A 24,771-nucleotide genomic window follows, 5' to 3' on the forward strand; every position below is an offset into this window, starting at 1 on the left:
TCCATCCTATAATGTCTTCAATTAGCAATGAAGCCCAACACCTTACTGACACACTATATACTGTTTTTTTTCTTTCATTTGTCACAGCTGTGTGTGTATTTGCGCAACTCACTATCTGAAAGTAAACAGCATCAAACAGAAGCTAAATCCACTCTCTACGTCTGTGTCATTGCTCAAATTTGAAGTCCAAAAAACATCAATTTTACTCTACTGTTGACAGAAATATGCTGTTTTTAATGGTGCTTATAAAACCCTACCCTTAAAGGACTCACTCACTATTTTCTTCAACCAATAATTTGTTTGGTGTACAAGAGGCCAGAGAATAGTAAAATAAAATAGCTGACCAAGGCAATGACTTTCAATGTCGTGTGTAAAATTCCCAAATATTCTGTTCACTGTAACCAAACGTTCACATTTGAGACAACAGATTTAGTCAACCTGAAGTCATTTCTGCTAAAATATTTTCTAAAACAATTATCAGTGTCACATTTACTTCCTGTCAATCAACTGAGCAATTAATTGTCTCAGCTGTGCTCAAAATGGTCTGAAAAGTTTGTGTTACAAGATGACCCACTTTGTGCGGCTGTATAGCGCCTGCATGGAAAGGACCATTTTGCACAACCTGGACTCCAACCAAGCTTCACACTGCTCCAAGTGACAGAGCAGAGGCTGCTGTTTACAGACCAAACACTGCATCTTGTGTACAGCTGCCACATATGCATAACCATGCACTCAAACACACACACACAGAGTTGTGCTTCTATCACTTCAGAGGACATTACATTAATTTGCATTCATTTCTTGGAGACTTGTCCTAACCCTAATTATCCCTCATATATCTATTCACCAAGTGTTCACTCTCAAGTGTAATGAATTACGTTATGAGGACTTGCTTTTGTTCTTAAAAGACAGCAAAGTATTTAAAATGTGACTCTGCATATGTAAATAATACGACTGTTTTACCGGTCAGGACACAGACCTGTCCTCTGTCACTAAGCACGGTGCTAACAGCAAAAAACAGAAGGCAGACGCCCATATGTGAATGTAATTCTGATGCCTTTGGTCTGAACCACACTGCAGTTATAAAAACACATCAGTCAAACACAGACGGCTCCTACAGCAGGAAGCTCAATCACAGGTGCAGCAAGCAGGCAGCAGCTGTCTGTCTATGGATTTTCAAGATTAAGACAGATTTTTTCGTGCAGAATTTGAATTCAATATTATTTTTTTTTTTACAGTCTTCCTAGACTTGGACAGCAGTTTATTGGCTCAACAAGGGAACTCTCTCCTGCCGGTGACATAAACGACCAGATCCATGAAATATGCATGTAGAGGACAGGAAGGGGGGGGGGGGAGAACGTGAAGAAATGATGACACTGGCTGCCCACCATTTCACACACAAGCCAAACCCCCCTTCACCCACCGTCTCTACAAAGCAAACACACACAAAAGAGAGGCAAATACACACAAACACAAACACTACCTCACATAAAACGCACACACTTCCACCACACTGCGGATGTGTAACATTCCTCTGGCTTCCAAAAAAAAAAAAAAAGAGAGAGAGAGAGAAACCAAGTAGAGGAGAGAAAACAGTGGCGAGGGAGGTGTTGGTAGGGAGATACATGAACACTTCACTGCTCTCACTATCTGCTCTCTCTCCTCTGTCAATCATTCTCCTTCCCAGGACAGGTGGCGCCCATCAAACTCCTCCATCTTCTCCGGTCAACAGCATCTGAATGGCATTTTGGCTCCCAGCATTGTTTACAGAATGATTTATTTGACAAGTCTTCTTTTTTTTACCCTAAAATTTACCACCAAATTTTACAATTCCACTGCACCAATTTGTGGCTCTCGACAGAAGGAGGGTTCTGTTCCTCAAACACAAGCAAACCTGCCGGAGCTTCCTGCAGCAGAAGATGAAGAACAACTCAAAGATTGATGGGCAAAAAAATAACAATTTGCTGTCTTCAGTCAGTTGAAAGTCTTATTTTGTGATTATCTCTCCTGCAAGATATTCATAGTGTTGCACTCGGTTCGTATGAAAAGCAACAGAAATAGTCTACTATGCAAAAGCTGCACATTGTCACATTTAAAAAGGTGGCAAATGTTCAGCACCTTTGCTTGAAAATCGCTCAAAATAGTTGGTGATGAAATTTTTTTCGGCAGTTTGTGGATGAATTGACTAATCCTTTGAGCTGTATTCAATATAACTAAAAGCTAGGATATTAGGAACAGCTATAAACAAGGCAATATTTGCTTGTTAATTTGGGTAAAATCCCAAATCCCCCTGGCCCTCATAAAGAGGCATGAGCCTGATGAAGCAACTAACCTGTGCCTGAATTAAAAGCTAATTTAGTCACTGATCAAAGCCACTGAAGAGCAATGATTTTTACATTAAAGTGTCAAAACATGAATAGACAATATGACATATTTGTCTTACAGCGCTAACGAAAGAATAACAGTGGAAAAAATGCTATTAGCTCAAAATTTGTTCAATCCTGCAACACAAAAAATCCACACTCGTCCATCGCTGAATCGACTGCACTGAAAAGCCTGGTTTAAACAAAGCCTGTTTGTGTGAGAATGTGCTCTATTGTATTGTTTTACTCAAACAACTTGACATGTAGGTGCAAAGGGAAGCTGCAACAAAGGAAGGAGAGCGAAAGAGGGAGAGAGGATGCAACACAAAGAGACTAGCTAGTGGTAACAGGGGAGTTCTTATATACACACTCACACACACAGCATGCAGACCAGTGTGGGCTTTTTACAGCTCAAGTGGAAATTTTTTGCCTTAAATTAACCAGTCTGTGGCATTTGGCGCAAATGCAATGTCCAGTATATTTAAATTAGACTTTTTTTTTTTTTGTTGTTGTTGCCAAAACAGTTGAGCATTTACCGTTACGTCCACTGGAATATTCCTGTCAGAACGGAAAAGCCCCAAAGACATTTTGACCCACGCATGAGATTAAAACTGAAACTCACAAAAACCCAAGATGATGAAATTCCTTCAGGCAAGTAAAGCAGGAACATAACAGAAAGGAGCTCCAGAGATCACCAACAATCGCCAGATACAACTCAGTTGATTCGGTTCAAATAAGATTGAGCAGAACTGGTGCAGTGGGGGAGTGATGTAGTCGAAACCACTCATAAGGTCAAATAGTAAAACAGCTAGGATTAAATCTGCAAAAACCCCATGCGCAGAGAGACAGTAGAGACGGGTTATTAGTGTTGCGTCAACATGGATCTGAAGGTTTGTGAGGAGAAAACAAGTTTAAGTACTCAAACCAAACAGCGCTAAGGGTGCAGATAGCATAGAGATGGAAACTTCTGTTGATGTTTCTATTAAAGTCTCTCTACGGTCATTGATCAAACTACAAAAAACTCATCTCCAGCCAAAGTTCCTGCTTCTCTCTAACCACTTCTTCCCACTCACTGCAGCTTCAGCACACCAGCTCACCTCTACACTACAAACATGTTAAAACTGGAAAGCAATTCTGAAGATGAATAATTAAACAAAAAGCACTACAAGTCAACAAGATCAGTTTCTTAAGTTTGCTGCACACAATGTCCCAGGTTTAAATTTTAAACAGACTCTTGCAGACTGTCTAACTTGCAAAAGTAAATGTATTTACAGAGTTTTGTACATCTTCATCACGCAAAATAGTGTAATGCAGTTACATACAGAAAGTTAGAAAACACTGAGGAATGTGGAGTTAAAGCTACTTTCTGCTTTCTTAGTAACAAACCATTTGCCAAATGAAAGTCTTGCACTAAAATAAGGCAAATAAATGCATTTTTTCCAGTGTTTCCAGACAGTATACAAGAGTCTGTTGAAAAAGCTTGTCCCTCTCCCATGCAACTACCTCTCCTAAATCATGCATGAAGCCTTGGAAGTCTGAGTATGCTGCATCAGTACACTAGAAATGTATGGTGTTGATGACTTATTTCACTCATTATGTCTTCCAGCATATAAAAAAAACACCATATGGACATGTTAACAAGGTAAAAAAAAAAACAAGAAAAAAACTTGATTTCCACTGGAGGGGGCTTTAGGAAGAACAGATGGAACCACGTGAAAATAAAACCCCTGTTCAACTCCAGTGGCAAAGCAAAAAACATCAAGTTTTAACAAGCAGATTAATCTTTTTCGACAGTTTTAGGTGCAATACTGTGCAGTTCCATCTCTGTTCAGTCCTTTTGTCACAGAACATGGTTTCAGAAAGGAATTAGAGATGAAGCCATCATTTTGGATGGATAGATAACCAATTTTTTGACTGTTAAATAAGAACTAAACCTGCTGTACACCATGTACAGGAAACAGTTGTGTAACGTAAAGGAACAAATGGTAATTTTTTACATTCTGAGACTGTCCCAAATGATTAGATACAATATTGTATGTCGATATTTCTCTACTTCACGTAATATTGAGATTTTAGATATGCAAGTATTTTTTTTGCACAATGGATATGTTTTTTATTTAGAGAAAAACAAAATAAATACGATCACAGGTTGCACTGCTGCACAGTGCTAGATTTTTTTTTTTTTTTTTTTTACTGGCGCATTTGTCTAACAACAGAAACAAGAAAAGCAAATGAGAAAAACTAAATTGTGAGTTCAGCTGTATTGGAAAACTGTGCAGGTGATCACAGAGAGTAGGAGGGAGGTGTAATGAGCTGAGACTCAGCAGAAGAACCGAGCCGATGTTCTCTGTGATGTACAGTTTTGTTGTTTTCCGACCAAAAGAGGAGGAGGAGGAAGACATTTAGCTGCATCCTGTTGATTTGGCATTCCAGTGTGGATGAAAAGCTTTACAAACTGGCCAAAAAACACTGTAGCCTGGTGTCACTGTTAAATGGCTAAGCTTCACTTGAAGCTTGACCTAAATGACGGAAAATACAGTGTCACGTCTCCTACATGTTTGGTACATCAGAAATTCTGCTGTTTTTTTTTTTTTAAAGACTTCATTAATGCCACATGTACTGCAATTTAACACCTACTTCACTGTCAGATCTGCCAAAATGTGACAGTACGATTGAAAACCAGTGGGGACAATAAGACCAAGAATTATATATTACTATGCCACATTTTCAGCTTTTTCCCAGAACAATATAATAGGAACTTCTAATTGTACAATTAACTGAATTAATGTAACACAAACTTGGATAGGTCGTGTAAAAAGGATGGATGTATTAACAAATTAAAGATGACTCATTTCATTTTGATGAAATTGGCCTATTATGAGACAATGAGCTTCTTAGCTACAATAGCTAGCAGTAGTGACAATGCCTATAATCAGTCTGATGGGCAGACTTAAAGAAAGGAATGAAGAGCCTCCTGCAGCCTTTGAATAACGTCTCCTGACAGCCTACAATCAGATATTACTTTTTTTTAAATCTAACGTAACTGACTGTGATTGAAAGAGAGAGAGAGAAAGAGAGAGATAATATATTCCCGATTTTTGCTAATTAAATTTAGGACGTTTTAACACGTTCTAAAGCCGTTTTGAGAAAACTAAATTCAATGCTTCAAGACTTTTCCAGACCTGCAGACACCCAGCAGATTCTTGTCAGGCTGGAGAGCGGTGTGTAGGGTAATAATGTGCTGTGTCCAGAGCTGATGAGAATGACTGATGGAGGGATGATGGGGGATGGGAAAGAGAGAGAGAAAAAAGCAGCTGAGCCTCCAAACCGAATGAAATTCTCCACAGCTCCAGTGAAAACACGGCAGGGAGGGAGAGAGAAGATGGGGGAGGAGGGTGGCAAGGATGGAGGTGGCAGCCTAGATGGACACGTTAGCTGAGGAGATCTACATTTCTGCACTGGACACTGCTGCTAATACTGCGCCGTTCAAACTGTATTTAAGCTTTTCATTGACTAGGAAAAAATGGTGCAGAGCAGATAAACATGTCAAGATTAGAATTTATACCAGATATTTTATATTTAAGTTACAGCACATCCATAAATGCAACACACTCGGGCATGGTTGGCAGATTAAAAGCATTTCCTGGAGGCATGGAAACACTGTTCAATTGTTTTCTTTTAATAAATTGACCTAATGCTGCTGGATTATTTTACATTATGGTCATCAGATTCAACTACGTACTTTCCAAGACAGTTTACAGCTAACTTTTTTTTGGGCTTCTTATTTCCTTGATGAAACTGACTTATAAAATGCTGACCATGATTTTCCAGAACTCATCAAATATCTTGTTTAGTCTAACCAACAGTCCAAACACCGAAGGTATTCGGTTTACAGTGACTGTGCAATAGCTCCTTTTTCCAAATTCATGTGTAACATTTCAATTTCATGTGCAACATGTCAATGTAATGTGCTATTGTCCAATTTCATGTGCAATATTTCATTCTGATGTGTAATACTTTGCTACCGCAGTATCATTACCAACTTTACTTCTTACTTTTTAATCTATAGGTTTATTTTAGCTTCCTTATAATTTTCTCAAAAATGTATTGTACTTATTAGCTTATCGCTCTTCTATTAGGCACTGCATTTTCTAATATTATGTCATTTAGTTTTCTGTGCAATATATTGCAAAAGAATTTTCATTGGTATTAACAAAGCTTTTTTTCTCCCCTTATCCTATTTTAACTTATGTTGAAAAAAATCCTTGCAAATTCCCAGATTGAAGAAGCTACAAGTTTTCATTATTGTGTTGTTCCTAATGGATCATTCAACTAACTGGTGTGCCTCTACTTTCTGCTAAGTGTAATGTTTAGAATCCACTTTTAAGCTTGTGATTGAGGTTTTCTTAACAAACTTTAACTTTCCTCAAGTTTAATGCCCACAGGCTTGTCCATTCAGATTTACTCTAACAAGGTTACTCAGATTCTGCACTGATGATTCAACGGGGAGAGTTTCACACTCACCCAACCATTGGACGCTCTCCAAATGTCAGTCATCTGATACTGTCTGTGCAGAAAATTAGCAGGACTTTCACTTCCACCTGAAATAACACCTCATATTTCGCAACTCCATTGCAGTAATACTGTAAAAACAGCGCACTGAACTGAAAATAGCTTGTTTCCATGCTTATGTGCGATCAGGGAGACACAGATTATTAGTACTGCATCTGTCAAAGGTGTAGATGTTATTAAAACACCCAAACGCATGCATGACTTAGCCGAACGCACAAAGCGCCTCCTGCATGCTAAGTCTCTCTCTTTCTCAAACACTCACGTACACACACTAAATGACCCTCACCACCTCCACCGCAAACACACACCTGTTACTGCTGCTGTGCTGCAGCTTGGAGCAGTCGACTGCAGTGGGGCCATAATGAAAGGAAACAGGCAAGCACGGAGGCCTGTTTGATGAGGAGAGACAGGTTGGAACTGGACAGTGGCCGAGCCGCCCTGAATGGGCTGTTTTATCTGTCAGGAGAAACACCGGCCTCCACAACTGCAGAGCAGCAGGCAATGCGCTCCAGTTTCTGAGAAGGTCCTGATCAGTACAGGTCCAAATACTCTGACTTCTGCAATGATTTATTTTTAGGTATTCGTTGTTTATTTACCTGTTTTAGGGACAGTTGTGATCTCCTCACCTGAAAACATTAGCTAACCTAAACAATCCACCAGCTCAGCAAATACCATCAGCTCATTATTGTTTCACATGCATCAGTAGGGTTGCATGTGGATTTTCATTGCCAAGCTTCTGTTTTATATCTCTCAGCTCTATCTGTTGCGATAAAATGTAAAAAAAAAAAAAAAATAAAAAAAGTAAAAATCCTGTGCATAATTTCCCAAAGCCCAAGGCAATGTAGCAGTAATATTCCAAAACCCAGGAACCTTAAGTTTATTACCACAGACGACTTGAAATGAGAAAATATGCACATTTAAGAAGATGGAACAAGACAGTTTGGGCAAAATTGTGCCGCTCTAGGGGCATTTCTGTCTCCAAAAACTCACAAAAAACATAATCCCATTTATTATAGTTCATTTTTTTTTTAGTTTTATAGGTTGTTCTCTTAATATTTAAATCCTATTTTTCTCATGTCAATGTTCGTATATTAAGTTGCATAAGTGCTGTTGATTTGTTTTCACTGAGACAAAACGATGTGAAATCACAAGTATACGCTGTTGAAACAGAAAATTTATGTGGGAAGATTATTTCAGGGCACGACTGACACTAAGGTGCAGCAGAGGTTTTTTTTGTTATAGTGCAAAATCAAGCCATGATAAAAATAATAATTAAAAAAAGATGAAAATAACGTAAGTCTAAGTCTTCAGTTCAGTGCTACATAGTTAATTTCACTTGTTTCCAGCAATTATTTCTGGGCATGTATTTTGTGTTTTGACATAAATCTCTGAATTTTCTGTACATGGACTTTTAATGTAAATTACTTTCCAGTAAAGTTCAGTGTTTGAACAAAACAGCTGCATGTTTTGACAAATTTCTTTTTCTGTGCTCCATGATCGCAACATTAACAAAGACGTCTATTCAAGCGTCCCAGTAAGTTGTGAAAATGTGACAGCGAACCAGCGTGCATGACACCACAACCATCAAATGGAGGCAACAAAATGTAACTCTGTCATCCTCACTTTTAGAATTTACACCTGAACCAGTGGTTTTCAGCAAGTTAACACACACAATCAGCAAATACATACATTCTAAAAGGGGGAAATTACCAAAGTTGCAAACAGGAACTTCAAGAGGGCAGAACACACACACACCTACACACACACACACACACACATGTTTCACAGCTATCATGCAAAGTTTTTCAGTTTGATTGAGCACACATGCATGGGGCAGCCACAAAGACGGTGCACGCACGCCACAGATCTGGCACACAAAGAGTTAGCATGCAAAGAGGAACATGTTTATACACACACAAAGCATCGGGGGCACAACACAGGAGATCATTAACTTCGCAGCGATCGCATGTGCAGGCTAGTGCGTGTGCAGAACTTTAAATGCACTGTTCAGCCACATGACCATCATATGACATGCACACAATGACACTTTTTTTTGTGTGTGTATGTGAATAAATCTGCAGAGAAGCTGAAAAGCCTCCCAGCTCCTCCTTTCAAGGAGCTCCAACTGATCAAAGATTAAAAGATTTTTGATAATGATGATTAACTCCACTAATGCTGGAGAAAAGATTGGTTGCAAGATTGAAAAAGCCTCTTGGTACAAATTTAGCTGCATAGGAAGACAAATTTAGGCAAGCTTTTTTTTTTTTCCTTCCATTGCCTGAGGTGACACAGAACACCATAAATATTTTTCCTCCCCTCATGACGACACTGAGAAGTAATGCAGTGAAACACAAGTCTCCAGACCACACCTTGATACTGACTCTGACTTGCAGCATTTAGCAACATCACAATTTCACACTTTAAACCTTTAGAAAACATTAGCAGACTTCTTCCAGTGCACTGAAAAATCCATCACTGCGGATGGAAACCTGTGGAGGGGTTTTTTTAGGGCTCAAATTGCAATCAATCACCTAAAACAAACACTCCAACTGTAACTCCATGAAATCATCTCTGGGGAGTAAGAACCACCGGTTAATATAATTATCAGACGTATTGGTGGCACAGGCTCCTACTGTAAGAAAATTCTTGTCAATGGAACACAATCAGCATAATCCAAGAAGAGTATAAAAAAAACATTTTCTGACTAGATTCTGTTTATGCTGCAGGTTCAGTTAAAAGTATTGAAACTTCTTTGTCTGAAGTGATGTTTTAAGGGACAATACAAGGGATTTGACTGAATAAAACAGTTTAAAATCTGCAAATTACCGCTTAAATCAGACACCAACTGTAAGACTTGATGATATATGATGATGATGTTGTCTGAAAATGAAAAAAAATGTCCACACAAGCTATATTTTAAGAACTGTTTTGAAACTTCAGTGCTCTGTTTGACTTGGATTAGATTAGATCAGATAGAACTTTATTGATCCCTTTGGTAGGGTACCTCAGGGAAATTGATTAGGCTATCTCGAAATGTTTATTTATTTTTGTGGTACAACTTGTCATACCTGCTCAACCGCCACTATATATGGTTCAGAAAATATCTGTAGTTCACTTCTGCATTATCCATTTTTTTGTTATTACGTGCCACAAGATGGGGCGCTTAATAACGGTTTCAACTTCACTCATAATCAGAGACTATTTGACCTACTTTTCCAATATTGCAGATTCTGAATCAATGTCATCATTACAATAATAGTGAAAATTTCAGGCTTTTATCTTTAATAGTTTCTGATATGTTATTTAAACATAGCCTCAAATTACAATGCATAAAAAAGGGGTTAAAAGTGGGTCAACTGTTTTTTTGTTTTTGTTTTTTTATTACCTTGAAAAGTAATTGATTTAATAATCCAATATTTTGCAGACACAATTTAAAATAATTATAGTTGATGCTAAAAAAAAAAAGTTTAAAGCAACTCAGAGATGGTTGAGCAGAAGATGATTTGAGATGGAGTAACCCTATCAAGGTTTGATACTGAGCCCTATTCGTAGGTTTTCTTGTGGGCTTTCTTAAAAAGATTTAAAAGACTACTAATGTTTTACCTTTTTATTATGCCTTTATCCCATTAGTGTGCAGTTCAAACACGTATGTTGAAACATGGATGCACACGAGAAAATCAATGAAGAGTAAACTGAAGCGCTCACATGTATCCACTCTGTTTCTTACTCTCCTCAGTATGGATTTGGTTAAATGACCTTTAAACATCAATATAAATTAAATTTCCAACTCCAACAAAGGCACTCTGTTCACCAAAGACCGGCAGTGTACGAACCGAGTTCAACCCAGAGTCACAAACAAAGGTCAGCTAACATGCTCTGACCCATTCAGATCACCTGCCAGCATCGGTTCACCTCGTGTCACGGAGTCAGAGCTGAAAGAAAAATCTAAAACCTCCACCGGTGTTCTGCAGAGGCAGTCCCGGTGTTTACACCAAAACCAGACCAAAGTATGAGCTTTAAGCAAATTACACTGTTTCACTTTGAGCTCCACGTGTTTGCAAGCAGAGCTAAAAAAAAAAATTTGCTGCACATTACTTGGTTTTGAGGAGGTGAACAGTAATGCAGTTCTTGTGAGTCCCTGGAGACGGGGAGATGGTGAGGCTAATAATGTTGTGCCAAGCAGTTTCTGCAAAGATTCTGCAGGATGTGTGTGTTTGTGTGTGGGTGTGTGGAGGTTGTGTAGGCGGATGGGGGGGGGGGACTTGCACACTACCTGGCCATTATATAAAGCTCCCACTCTCGGCTAGAGGGCTCAGTACTGAGTGCCAGCTCCCTCCCCATCCTCCACCCCTCTTTGTCCTACCATCCCCCCACCTCTCAGCCTTCCAGCCTCTCTGACTCAGGCTTAACTCTGAAATACCTCCGCCTGTTGTTTTCTCTCCCTCCCGCCGCCGTAGTATCAAAACCACTGTGCGCATTGTGAGATCAAACAAAAGACGGAATTTGGGACAAAAATATGGATGAGGTTAGCCCTTCCCCTCGCAGGATCAGATCAAGCAGCCCAGCTGGACTGACTTCACAGTGACTTCTCTTTTTAATCATTAGCATGTTAAATGCTGTGCCACCGCACCTGAGGCTACCGAGGTCTAGTCCCAGCTTGCCACGGGCAGATAGTGAATCTAAAACCAGTCCCCCTTTCAACGCCGAACGGCACAAGTTGTGATGACGAGGGCGTTTGTGATGGTGCCAAAACAGTGCAGGTACATGCTGCTGGTAGCAACCGAACAACACAGGTTCGCTGCCATGTAGGCAGACAAAGACAGCAGGTAGGAAAAAGTGACAAAGAAGTGTGATGACAAAGTGGTACCAACAATTAAGCTGGAGTAAAGCGCCTGTCTGGTTAGCACTGACCTCACCCCTGTGTAAGAAAGAGGGAAGGAACAGAAGCTTCTAAGGCTGAGAACAAAGATAACAGATACCAAAATCCCACTGCAGTGCTCTGGGGAGAAAATGAAGAAGAAGAGAAAGACACCAAGGAGTTGCACTCGCCCTCTACTGCACCCTTTTAATCCTGCGGAGTTGGCAGAGGTCGGCAGACATCGAGATGAAGGAGAATAGTAGAAACAGTAGCAGGAGGCTGTGCAGTAAACATGTTGCTGGGAGAGTCGGGAGCACAGAAGACTTTTTTTTTTAATCATTAGAGTGGCCTCTCTGATGTTGGGCTACATCTCAGGACTGCAAGTGCATTACTGTAGTCTCATCGTGAGCTTCATTCAGAGAAACAGTCGTGATAGTGCACCAGGCTGTTCTGTGCTGAATGAAGCTTCCCAATTCAATTTCTGCTCTGCCTCCTATCTCGCTACAGCCGCAATTTGTTGCTGAAGTCACAACGATACACAGTGCAGAGAAAGCTACTTGGGTGTCTTTCCATTTTTTTAAATTTAAACATATAGTTTGAAAATACGTCACACCACAATATCCTGCAACCTACCAGCTTTCCCCACAAAATTCCAAAGTTGAACCAGCAGAAAGTGTCTGAAAATGTCAAAACATCTGAGCTTGTTTAGGTCTGCGTCTAAGTTTTAATCCCTTATTACATATAATAAGGGACTACCAGCTTAGCAGTCCTGTTATAAAGCAAATATTTCAACCATTTATCCTTATTTGATAGCAAAGCATTTAAAAAGCCCAATACTTAAGCAACATGTTTCAGGCAGGCTGCTGCAGAGCCTGCAATGCTTCTGCCAGCTGTACTGAAAACTGTAAGTCATTTCTGGAAATACTGTGTCTCTGAGGCAACACTGATTGACAGTAATAGCCTTTCACCATGATGATACATTTTGGATAACACTTGAAAGAGCCAAGAAATGGACACATAACAACAGTCAACATGTATAAAGTGGCTTCATAAGGTGTGCTGTGTGTTATACATGCTATTTCTCTTTAGTTTTAGTTTTTTTTGTTTGTTTGTTTTTTTTTTACTTGTATTGGGTATCTGAGTATCAAGAACAGTGTAATTCCTCTGACAATAGTTTTATGTATGATGATATGACAAGTAATTCTGCTAGTACCACTGATTTAATTACTAAAAGAGGCTAAAATACAATTATCCTAACATAATTTTCATTGTGTCACTGCTGCTGTTACTTGTCTTTACAGCATTAGTAGAACTTATCGATCGGTTAAAGATCAGAAAATGAAATCTTGGAAAATCTATTAGTCAATATTGGAGGCAATTACAGGTGTAAATAAAGCAAACACTGGCTCAAAAAGATTACTCTGGGTTCCGATTCATCATTATTTTTGACATTTACCGACCAAATGATCTATCAACTAAGTCACAGATGATAAATTATGAAAATAACCACTCCGCTGCTGCTCTTAGTTTGGCTGCTTTCACAGACCTGCTGGCACCACACAGAGCTGGTTACTTCCCTGTAATGTTATTGCATAATAAACACTCCAATGTGCTCAATGCAGAATCAACCACCAAGGCCATTATCGTGCAGGTAAGAGGTGACGCACCGGATCATTGCAACCTTTTCATCTAATTCAATCCTTCCAGCAAAGCGTGCACATCTGTTTTCTTAAAAGTGCAGAGAGATTTCCCGCTCACAGCAGGCCACTTCCTAAAGAATGAAGAGCGTTTGGTGAATCAGTGTCTTAAGCTGTGTTCCCTCGGGTTACAGGTCACTGAGGAGGATACAGCGTGCACTCACTTCTATTATTAGCCATTAACCCTTCACGCTGACTGTTCAGGACTCAAAAGAAACATATTCACCAGTTGGCTTCGTGCTCCCAGTGATCACTTCATTACCTGAGACAAGAGGCTGCAGGGCTGCAGTTGTCATGGTATGACTTAAACAAACAAGAGGAAACCATTTTCCAAGACAGTATTTTTTGAGTCGACAATAAATCTAATATTCATTATTCTTAAAATATAAGAAAAAGATGACATATACATCAACATTTGGTACATAAATGTTTTGTGCATTAACATACTTTTACCTGTACAGCAGGCTGTGAAATCTGGACAAACACCCCAGAATATATACTTGGGTAGAAATGTCCCAATCAAGACTTTTGGATTACTATCTACCAGTTTTGAGACACAATCCAATACCATTTTCCTAGACAATACACACACAATACAACACAGTTATTAAAATCAGGGAAATGTATATGCTTGACAACTGAATAGCGCTGCAATGCAGTACGAAAACCAATTGTAGTTCTTCTCGTTAATGTTAAGTTGGTGGTCAAGAACCTTGCTGTAAACCTCCAGTGGGACACTGTCTGAAATGTAGTGTGGAGAGGGAGTACAGTGGTTTCACAAGCTCCACAAGATGGCAAAAACCTGTATTCTCGACATGTCAGAAACTGCTGATTTAAAACTGCAGCAACCCAAGGAGGCGGTCACTCAAACTGCAGGCAGTTCCATGTTGGGAAACAGGGTATATTGTGGGAGTTTAGCTAGCAAAGGGCACCATCACTAAGACTTCTGTGACGCTTCATGGCATCCGGGCAGAGCTCATGTGTTTAGGACAAACTGGGATCGACTTGAACAGCAATCATATATCCCAGAAGCATATTTAACAGTGCCACTTGAGCAACTTAAATCATGTGTGAGTAAAACAGCAATATCAGCACAAGCAAAATGTCAACTAAGCTCAGTTTGTGTTGTCAATGAATCACTTATTACTTGATAATGCTTACGATTATTCATGTAGAAAACAATTGTAATAATGTCTTGCTACAAACTGAGCTCCCTCTTTTCTACACTTGTGCAACAGCAAAAGGAAAGAAAGGATCGTAATTATAATGCCCTGATTGGCCCCAATCCTGATCTTTGAGATCTGATCAAGACATCCCTATAATAGGACTGAACAACATTAAAAAAAATAATAAAATCATATTGTATTTGTTTTGACAGATACTGTGGATGCGGTACGAGTCACAATTTTAGTGGGAATGATAACTTTTGAATTTCTTATCCACTGAAAAAAACATACACAAGAAAGATGATGTGATTTTTGCTGCAGTCTGGACCAAAAAAGCATGTTCCCTTGTGTCTACAGAATATGATTTATATGCCAGGGCCTCTCTGTCGCACCACAATGCTTCATTTAAAATGGTATGTTATGGCACATTTTGCCTTTATTAAAAAACTGCAGCTTCTGTTTTTTAGAAATTGTATCTGCCCACTTGCACTTCAACAATATTTCAACTAATTGTGTAGCCCTAGAATATACAGATGAAATAGAGAATCATAAATGACTGCCTATAATTACTCTCCAGAGTCAGTTTGTGTAGTCACACTCATCGTGACATTATTAACCATCAGCAGTTATGCATTAATTAAGTCACATTTTCTATAAATCAAAATGTGTTTCCATACTTTCCATAGCTGCAGCAAGTATATATATATGAGTTCTCTATGAGTTTCAAAAAAAAGATTTCTTTCATCAACTTGCAAATGTATGCAGAAGTAAGTTCCTTTTTTTAAAACAAAAAAATACTGTTTCTATTTAGATTAGCTGTGGTTATTGGCAACTTGAGGCGTACTGCACCAGCATAAATCTCTACTTAAGACTGATTGAAAAATGGCAGCTAATCTTGATGCACATACAAGAAACGTGAACCACACAGCAGCGAATCATGAGTGAATTATGGCTCAGAAAAGACCAAAGTGACAGCAGAACAAACTGTGCACACATTTTGCACAAAGCTGCGGGTTGAGAGATTTATTAACTTGAAGACAAGGATCTAACAAACACATCCGACTCTTAAAGCCTGCAGCAGGATAAATAAATATTCTATGATGACAGGTTTTCTACAAGACATTTCTTATTCATTCACACCAAAATCTCTCAAATATTCCAATGAAGAAAAACCCAAAAAATCTGCCAGGAGAGTGGCCAGTGAACTGTCTCTCTTCCAGTTGGAAGCACACAATTGAGCTCCGAACTGCTGCCTACCCATGTCCATCTCAAATGTGACATGTTTCCACGGCAACAGGACTGTGTAACAAAATCACCACAGGAGTTAAGAAAAGCTCCATCTCACCGAAGCCACACAAAAGTCGATGACTGCTGACAACATGTGCTCTAACGGGGCAAAATATCTGACAATAATGGAGCTTAAATGCTGGCTTGACTGGGCTGAACATGTAGAACATTATCTCCCGTCGCCTTAAGCGACAAAAGACGTTTGTTATCTGTATCTGGCAGCCCAACTGGTAAACGTCACTTAATACTGAGAACAAGGAGAAAGATAATAAACCCTCAACCACAGTTTGTACCAGCTGGCTCAACGCTAAACACCTTTGACATCTCTGTAACAGATGAGATGAACAACATCTGTATCATGTTTCGCATAGTGGGCTTTACACCATCTGCTCGGCACTGCCATGCATCTTCACTCCACCTCACACCGATGTGATTTATATATTTCACCACTTTTGTATTTCACATGATGCTATGAAAAGCTTCACATCTAACCCCAAGGGACCAGTGTGTGAAAATATCAGCAGCTGCACACTACAACTGTAAATAACTACAAATTATGAGAACACTTAGTCACTTCTGCAGCTCCACATGGACGTCTCCTTACTCTTTAAACTGAAAATTAACCGCAGCGCTAATGACAATGACAATAACAGAAATAGGCAGGTGTTGAAGGGATGTAAGGGAGCAGAGACGAGGGCCTGTATCATTAGGGATTAACCTAGCCACAGGCTCTACAAATAGACTGTCTCCACCTATAAGCCGCCAGCGCACAGACAGTTATTTGTATTGCCAGGTTGCTGCTGCAGCAGCTCCAGAGAAGAGAGAAGACAGTTCAAAGAAGCTGAGGCGGATCGGGACTCCTGTGAAACAAAATGCGATGCAACAGGACACATTTGAGGGCCTGGCAACATCAGAGGCTTTTCACAAGCACAGATTTTTGTCTGAGATGACTGCATCACAGCTTTATGCACCAATTCACTGAATAAAGCATTATAATATAGAGCCTGAGGCATCTCGGAATAAAAGACGTTCAGTAGTGCAAACTAATATACACTGATGAGCCAAAAACAATATGACCGCCCCTGTTTAATGTGCTGTTGGTCCTTTGCCGAGGTCTGGACTCTACGAGACCTCTGAAGGTGTCTGTGGTATCTGTCACCGAGATGTTAGCAGCTGATCCTTTAAATCCAATGCAGCCTTTACGGCCCATTTCTCCTGCATCCAACAAATTTACTACAAAACTGTTCACTATATGTGTATGAAATACCAAGACGTGTTATAATTTCTGAGAAGTCGTAGGGTTTTGGCTCAGTGGTCTGAAAATATTTTTTCAGGCAAATGTCTACTTTGTCTTCATTTCTTTATTTAACTAAACGTGTGGATTTTGAGTTGATGAAGCTGCTTTGAGGTTAAAGAATCTTCGTTTTTCTGACATTTTATAGACCAAAAAACAAAAAAGCAGGTAGGGCAAACCCATCATGTTAATCAAGTTCAATCCATAAGAAGAGGAACAGAAAATTACTGAGCAACTCTTTTGACAAGAAATCAGAAACTTCCGTCTGGGGCTGCACAATACTGGCCAATTTTTTGTTGCGATATTTAGTTTGTCTGAATAAGATGTTGTGATGTGACTTGAATCCCTCTGTCTGGACAGAAAAATCATTCTAGAAAGTTGGCTTGATTTTGCGGGAATGTGCATCTGTGTTCAACCTAATAAATCATTTTTAAAAAGCTGGAAAATGACATATTTTTGAGTAAAAACCTTTTGGAACTTTTCTCATACATCGTAAAACTGGAAAAGGCAAGTTTTGGTAAAGCAAATTATTCGTGCTGTCTCCTGTTGTGGCTGTATTTCCAAAACACTGCTAACAGACTACATGTTTAATCCTTTCTGTAGCGGAAATATTTACATACAAGCTAATAGGGCAGTACGATTATAGTGAAAATGATAATTGTGAATATTTTAAATCAATACTGAGATCACAAAAAGCCCACAATAATTAATTGATTTTGGAGACAAAACATTTTTATTGCACTTTCATATTTTAAAAAACCAGATCACTGCTTTCACGAACATGTTGTCCTACATTCCTTCTAATGTACAAAGCTGCATTAAAGATTTGAAAGTTATCTCCAAGAGGCAAAATCTGAATAAAATCGTACCCAACACGCCGCTCTTGTGGAACATCTGCTTGTCTATAGACGCTATAATTTCAATCAGACAGGCTTCTCCCATAGATCAGCCATGGTAAATAAGAGCTGTGTGAATTTTCTTTCTGTATCAAGCAGCAAGAAAAGTTGTATCACGATGAGTTAATTTGCCGTATGTGTGCACATCACAGCCCCTTTTCAGTCATTTGTCACATAAAAATAAAAATAATTTCCTTGTTTAAGCTTCTAATATGTTACAATCTGCTGATTTTCTTTGCTTCTCATAAATTTGTGAAGTATTTGGGTTTTAGAGGCATCACTTTAAGATCTGGAAACACAGTTTATGGTACAATTAATGACATAATTAGAGAGAAAATAATTATTAAATGAGGTTAACAAGAACTTCCTACGACGATATATGTTGCAGAGGAAATGTGCTAATCTTTTGTAGATCGTGGAGCACTACAGTTTCTCATGTGCCTTCCCTTTTCAGTAATATTCTCAGTTTTCTCTTTTCACACACTGTCACTGCTGCATGTTTGAATCTTCAGAGGCAACAGCAGGACCAATACAGTGCACAACATCGCAGCCAGTTTCGTGCTACTGCGACTGACAGAAACACCACATGGTGCATATGGACGCCGAAAAAACACATTTATTCATTACAATGACGCATTTTTTTTTTTATCTCAGGTGTGAAACAGCTGTAGAATGATGATGTACCACAGTTGCTGGGTTTATTTTGTTTTCTTCTTCTCAGTCCCAATGAATATATATTCAAATAAAGGAGAAAGGAAGAGAGGATAGATAATTCAGATTACTGTGACTTTCTGACATAAACATGTCTGTTTTTATGAGCAGTAATCTCTCACTGATGCATTAGTAATACGGACGTAAAAAGGAATCATGGCGCAACAGTATAAAAACCTGAGCTGAAATTGAGTGTTAACCAAATATGATTAGTCAGCATTTTTATTTGCATATACCGTATGCAACAAACTGTAATTAAACACAATCAACACTGTCAAGTGTGAAAACTGCTGCCGGAAAATATTGACAAGCTTATAGTCTTAAAACATGCCTAATCCAGAATTCTAAAAATACTTTGTGTGACACTTTAAACTGCTGTTTATGACAAACGAAGTTCAACCAACCTCAGATATTTGCTTTTAAGTGACTTTAAATTCTAATCCAGAGATGATTCATTTTTCGGTTTAGGCTTATGTATTCCCATGGATGCTCGGGCAAAAAAGCTGCTTTGTTTTCTCTTTTTGGACCTGCATTTTTTGTAAAAGATTTAAAAACTGTGAACTTTGTCAAATATGAATAGAAGCTTCACCTTGGCAGGAAAACAATAAAGTCAAAATGAGTTAGATTTTGGCCTTATTTGCGGGGAATGTACAGTGAGTCAACCCAAACTGTGAGTTGACTCTATATTTAAACCGCTAATCTGTATCTTGTAATGTGTTGTCAAATGTTTGTGTCATGACTTTGTGTGCGCTTTTATTTGGCAACCTGAGCCCTGCTCAGTAAATGTGAAATGTGCTGCGACAACACATCTGTTACAAAATCACCAGAGGTTTGAGGTGCGATGTTGGTGCAATGTTTCTTTGAGACTCCAGAAGACATAAGCAGCGTGTCTGCAGTCAAACCATAAGTTGAATCTATGGCCAAACCAAATACAAAATCGGAATACAATTAAAAAAAACTTCTTATCTTAGGCGGTGTAAACAAACTAATGAAGTGGCTATCACCTTCTGTCTCGGAGTGCTCCATTATAGCAAAAATGATTGTCACAATAATGTTGATCACAATTATTTAACATGATTACTCACTGACTTTATAAATGATAATGTTTTCTTGCCTTGAACTACAAAATGAAATTTCACTTTTTTTAATGTAGGAAAAAGAGGTACATCAGGTCATCTGAAAGCGATTTAGGACCAGGTTGTCCACAAACATGCAATGTCACATAAGGGAGGGGCAAACATCTAGGCCTAAAATGATAGAGACGAATCCCTGCAATAGACATTTCATCAACAGCAACAAGATACTTGTTCAACAGAATGGTTATATTTAAATGCACTAGATCCAAACTGTCATGAAAGGACATAACAAAAATGCAAAGTCCGGTCCTTTGAGCTCTCTCAGTCCCCCGTGGACCTCCCTCAGTGGAGACAACGGTCAGTGGGGAGCAGTGTTTGTCTTTGCACGATGAGCTTGTGTTTTAACATTAAAAATACTGACTGTGTACATTGATAAATAGGCTAAAGTGTAAGTAAGTTGGTCAAATTTAAAATAAAGCTTTTTGTTTCTCTCTTGTTCTTTAATTTAAAAAAATGCCACTAGAATGTATAAATAACTGGTAATATCGACTGAAATTAAAGACATTATTGTGATCAATTATTCAGCTTTATCACCAAGCCCTGTGACTATCATCCTGCCACACTACAGCCTTATCATGAACTGATCTCCACAACAGCCAGAGCCAACTATCCAGGACTAAGCACAATTCAACGTCTCAGCCGAACACAAACCCCAAACATCTAAACCTGCGGTTCCTCTCACACTGAGCATGATCACCATTTCAACAAAAATCATCATCAGCAGGGCAACACTAAGTCGTCTGTTGATGGTCTGACCTCAGCTCACCTTCACTCTCACTGAGTGAACAATTCAACGACTGGTGAACATCTGGGCTTTTAGAGAGGAGCAAAGCAAAGAGGTCTTTAAACCACAAGAAAAAATAAGAACATCTTTGCAAAACACAGTGTGGCTTCATAAACTAAATTTTCTTGTTTTCATATTCATTGCAGGTCAAAAATCAGAACTGAAAATAAAATTAAAACCTCAGCTCTACTTGTGCCTGGTACCAACTGACTAAAACAAAGCTAAAATCACTTTTCAAATCATTTCACCAAAATGTTTCATAAGTAATTCACTGGGAAAAACGCATAACAATGTGTCACGGTTCACGGTTGTTCTGTTCTTATAAAGTTTAGAAGGTGAGAGCAAAAAACTTGCCAAGTCTTCTTTGACTGAACTTTTGGTTAAATATTTTTGTGTAAAAAGTGTCAACAGTAAGTTCACTTGTTCAACAGTTAACACTGAATTTCGCTTTTTTTTTTTCTAAGTATAAATGTTCCAATCCACAAGAGTTAAGTCTGAACTCAAGCTGGACAGATTTCTACTCGGAGATGTTGCAGCTGACCCATAAAATCCTGTTAGAAGAAAAGTCCAAAGCTGCATCTCAAACAGGTTCGCTCCACCTCGCTTTGCAGATCTAACATTTGAGCAGAGACCTAACAAACACATGCATTTGGGACAGAAAGCCATATTGCATTGCAAGAACTATGACCAAAAAAACAAAACCCCTCTCATCAAATCGACTAGCAACAAGATTCCAAGTGTCGTCTTTCTCAATGCCACATAAAGCTTTCCCAGGTGTTGAATTTTAGTTCTGAATAACAAGAGCTGCAAACAGCAAATACATTAGCAGTGAATCACTAATAAATCACTACTAAACCAACATTTTTCTTGTTTGGATTGTCAACAAAGCCCTTCAGGCCGCTTTGTCAGATTCTCCTTCAAGCGCTTTTGATGGCAGTTGTATGATGCTGCAGATAACATACTATTAAAATATATGCTTCTATAAAAGTTGAAATATGTGAAGTATCATTGGTATTTTATTATTACTGTGGAGTCTACAACAGTCCACACAAGAAATCTCCATTTTTCATTTTAATAGGTGCAGCATCCTGTGAATCCCACCTTCATTATTATTTTTTTATTATACAATGAATCTCTCATCCTATTAACAACATAATACATTCCCATCACACTTTGAAAGAGCTCACAAATCTATATATTTTTCAGTCATATGTACAGTTGAAACCACGAGTCGATTTGCTGACTCATTAAATTGAATTACCAGCTACCTTCACAATCAATTGATTGTTTCAGATTTGATGCTTCTTTAATGTCTATTTGGTAGCAAACTGAGTATCTCTTTGGGTTTTAGATAGATTTGGTAGATTGTAATGCAGATTTCTTACCTTCTCTGGCCATTTATAGATCAGGAAATAATCTACTGATTAACTGAGAATGAAAATAATCAGCAGCTGCAGCCCCACCGCAAACCCTCGCATTAGATTTTGAAAATAAGTAAAAGCAAGCAAATGTTGAAGTTAGAGCAGCTGTGACCATCTCTTCATAAAGAACTGCAGAAGGGGAGGAAATAATTTAAAACAGGAACTGGTAAGCCATATAGTAAGACCACATCTGGCTGTTTGATGGAGGCAGAGGGTTGTAGCTCCACACCTGCTCATTACAGAGTGTGTAGCTGAACAGCAGCTGGCACAAAGGAGCACTTATAGATCCACAGATCCTGGGCAGGCTGTGGAAACACACTGGGGAAAAGACTAAAAATAACCCAAGACTCTGATCGATAACTGCAAGATATGCTCAAACTGTGCTTTACAAAGCTAAATTAAAACACAAGCCGCCTAAGAAACACAGTGAAATCAGGTGTGTCAAAGCGTGGACGATAAAATGACACTTTATTAATAGCTATTAAAAAAACGTTTCTTTTAAATTCATAAGATGCGAACCGGCATTAAAGCACATGACAAACTCCATGCACGCTCCCTCCTTGGTTCATAAACAGCCTCTTGTATTCCTGGATAATGGAGCCCCTTTGCCCCACATCCACCTGGGATCTCGACACCTTCGTCACTGTCTGCAGACCTCCCCTGGTGGAGGCTCTTGCAAGATGGGTTTCACGGTCTAGAAACACATCGTATGTCCTCTTCTATCTCCAACTAAGCAACACTCTCCGAGGGCTGACCGACTTGATGTTGGGTGGAGGTCGGTGCAGGTCTCCACGAGGTCGGCCACTAGAAACCTCATGCAGCACCACAGCTTCACCCTGCATGTGCCTTTATGTTTTCTTTATTTAATGTTTGTCAAGGTGAGGTCAGTGCTTGATCCTTACTTATTTTTACTTAAGAGTATTTTCTTGTTAACACATGGTTAATTTCAAAATAAAGTTTTATCTTTAAAAAAATAAACAGAAAAAACAGCTGATTTAATAATATGCAATAATTCTGAATATTAACTGAAATATAGGATTTACTAGTATCACATTATTTAGCTTCATATCCAGCCCTTCGTCAAAGCGCACAGGTGCAGACCGGCAGCCCGAACATGTAACTGACATAACGGCTAACCGGCTGCCAGAGAACCGTTAGACGGAGCGGCGTGTTGTGCTGCGCGTGTATCAACAGGTAAAGAGTCCCAGGTATCACCCAACAGGCCAGGTAACGTCTCAATCACACACGCACACAGACTCGGCCTCTGCTCAGACATGAAACGACGTATATAAAAATCAAGTTTATGATGAATTTTCCCTCCGTATGTGGTGTTCAAACATGAGCCAGCAGGCAGGACGCCGCTGTCAGATTCAAACCGCCTGACAGTCTGGAGGCTGTCGGCGCGGCAAATATTCAAGCTAACGTTATTTTATTTTATTTTATTTTACTGAAAATACAACCGAAGAAGCCGCACAGAGACAGTTATCAGGCTGTAAGGACAACCGCTGCCTTCGTGTTTTAAAATAAGACACAGCGGAGGAGGATGAAGTGAAAGCCGCCCCGCCAGGAGCTGGTGTTTCTGGAGAAAACGGACCGTGCAGCCAAAGCAGCGTCTCAACATCAACATAAACACGCTCGTACCAGGGTTGGCGCTCCTGGATTCAATAAAGTTGCTGCTGCTTTCGTGCCATAAACACCAATTCTGAGCTCATCTTAGCGCCCCGAAGCTTAAATCACTCAGCAACTGTGTCACTCCACAATATAACGCCTCGCAACCGAGTAAATTTATAATGATTTCAGGCTGCGCCTTACCTTCAGTTCCGCACTCTCCGCCATCTTGTATTTCTGTGCGCAGGCGTGGTGAGGTGTTGTCACATGATTGGGACGCGCAGAGCGCTGCGTGAACGCGCACACAGCGACAGCGGTGCGTTCAGGAACTCAAATAAAGAGAGGACAAACAGGATTAGAAAGTTGGAGAATAGAATAGAATAGAATAGAATAGAATAGAATAGAATAGAATAGCAACGTCTTTTGACCTTTCAAGAAGTTTAACAAATTGCTTAACATCCAAGTACAAGTACAAGTAGTTCTGCTTCTTTTTCTTCTTCTAATTAATATTGTTACTATTGTTATTATTGTTGTTCTTGTTGGATTTATTGTTGTTATTATTGTTGTTTATACTCTAGATATATAGAATAGAGTTATTTTAGTCTATTTTTTTCATTTAATGGAATTTTATGCAACCTTGGTGCAAACAAACACCTGTCGTCATTGTCTACACGTGTCAGTGTCATACTAAACTCTCCTGATCATAGGATCCCTCTGATGTAGCTCACCAAATATCTCAGCTGAATTTTGTTCTGAAATTTCCTATCTTTTAATCCTTATTTATGTGTTTAAATTTTGTGAATATATATGTTGTTAGGTTTCAGCATTAATTATTTCTGGGTATTTTAAAAATATTATAAGTAATAAACTTTTTAAAATATATATGTAAAGTTATATATGTGTTCTAAAAGAATAACGCACTCCTGAATCAACTGTAAAGATTTTTAATAAGAATGACCAAAACAACAGACACACGTC

General features: G+C 39.0%; 1 protein-coding gene across 2 annotated transcripts in view; it reads right to left on the minus strand.

The window, feature by feature from the left end:
* Positions 1-24,015, minus strand: part of LOC103353196 (E3 SUMO-protein ligase PIAS1) — a 61,284-nt gene extending 37,269 nt beyond the window's left edge. For both annotated transcript variants that reach the window (XM_008276047.1, XM_008276046.1), the window contains exon 1: positions 23,998-24,015. The gene's annotated coding sequence lies outside the window, so the exon portion shown is untranslated. The remainder of the gene's footprint in view (positions 1-23,997) is intronic.
* Positions 24,016-24,771: the final 756 nt, after the last annotated feature.

Source organism: Stegastes partitus, unplaced genomic scaffold (assembly GCF_000690725.1).
Source record: "Stegastes partitus isolate 25-593 unplaced genomic scaffold, Stegastes_partitus-1.0.2 Scaffold64, whole genome shotgun sequence".
NCBI lineage: Eukaryota > Metazoa > Chordata > Actinopteri > Pomacentridae > Stegastes > Stegastes partitus.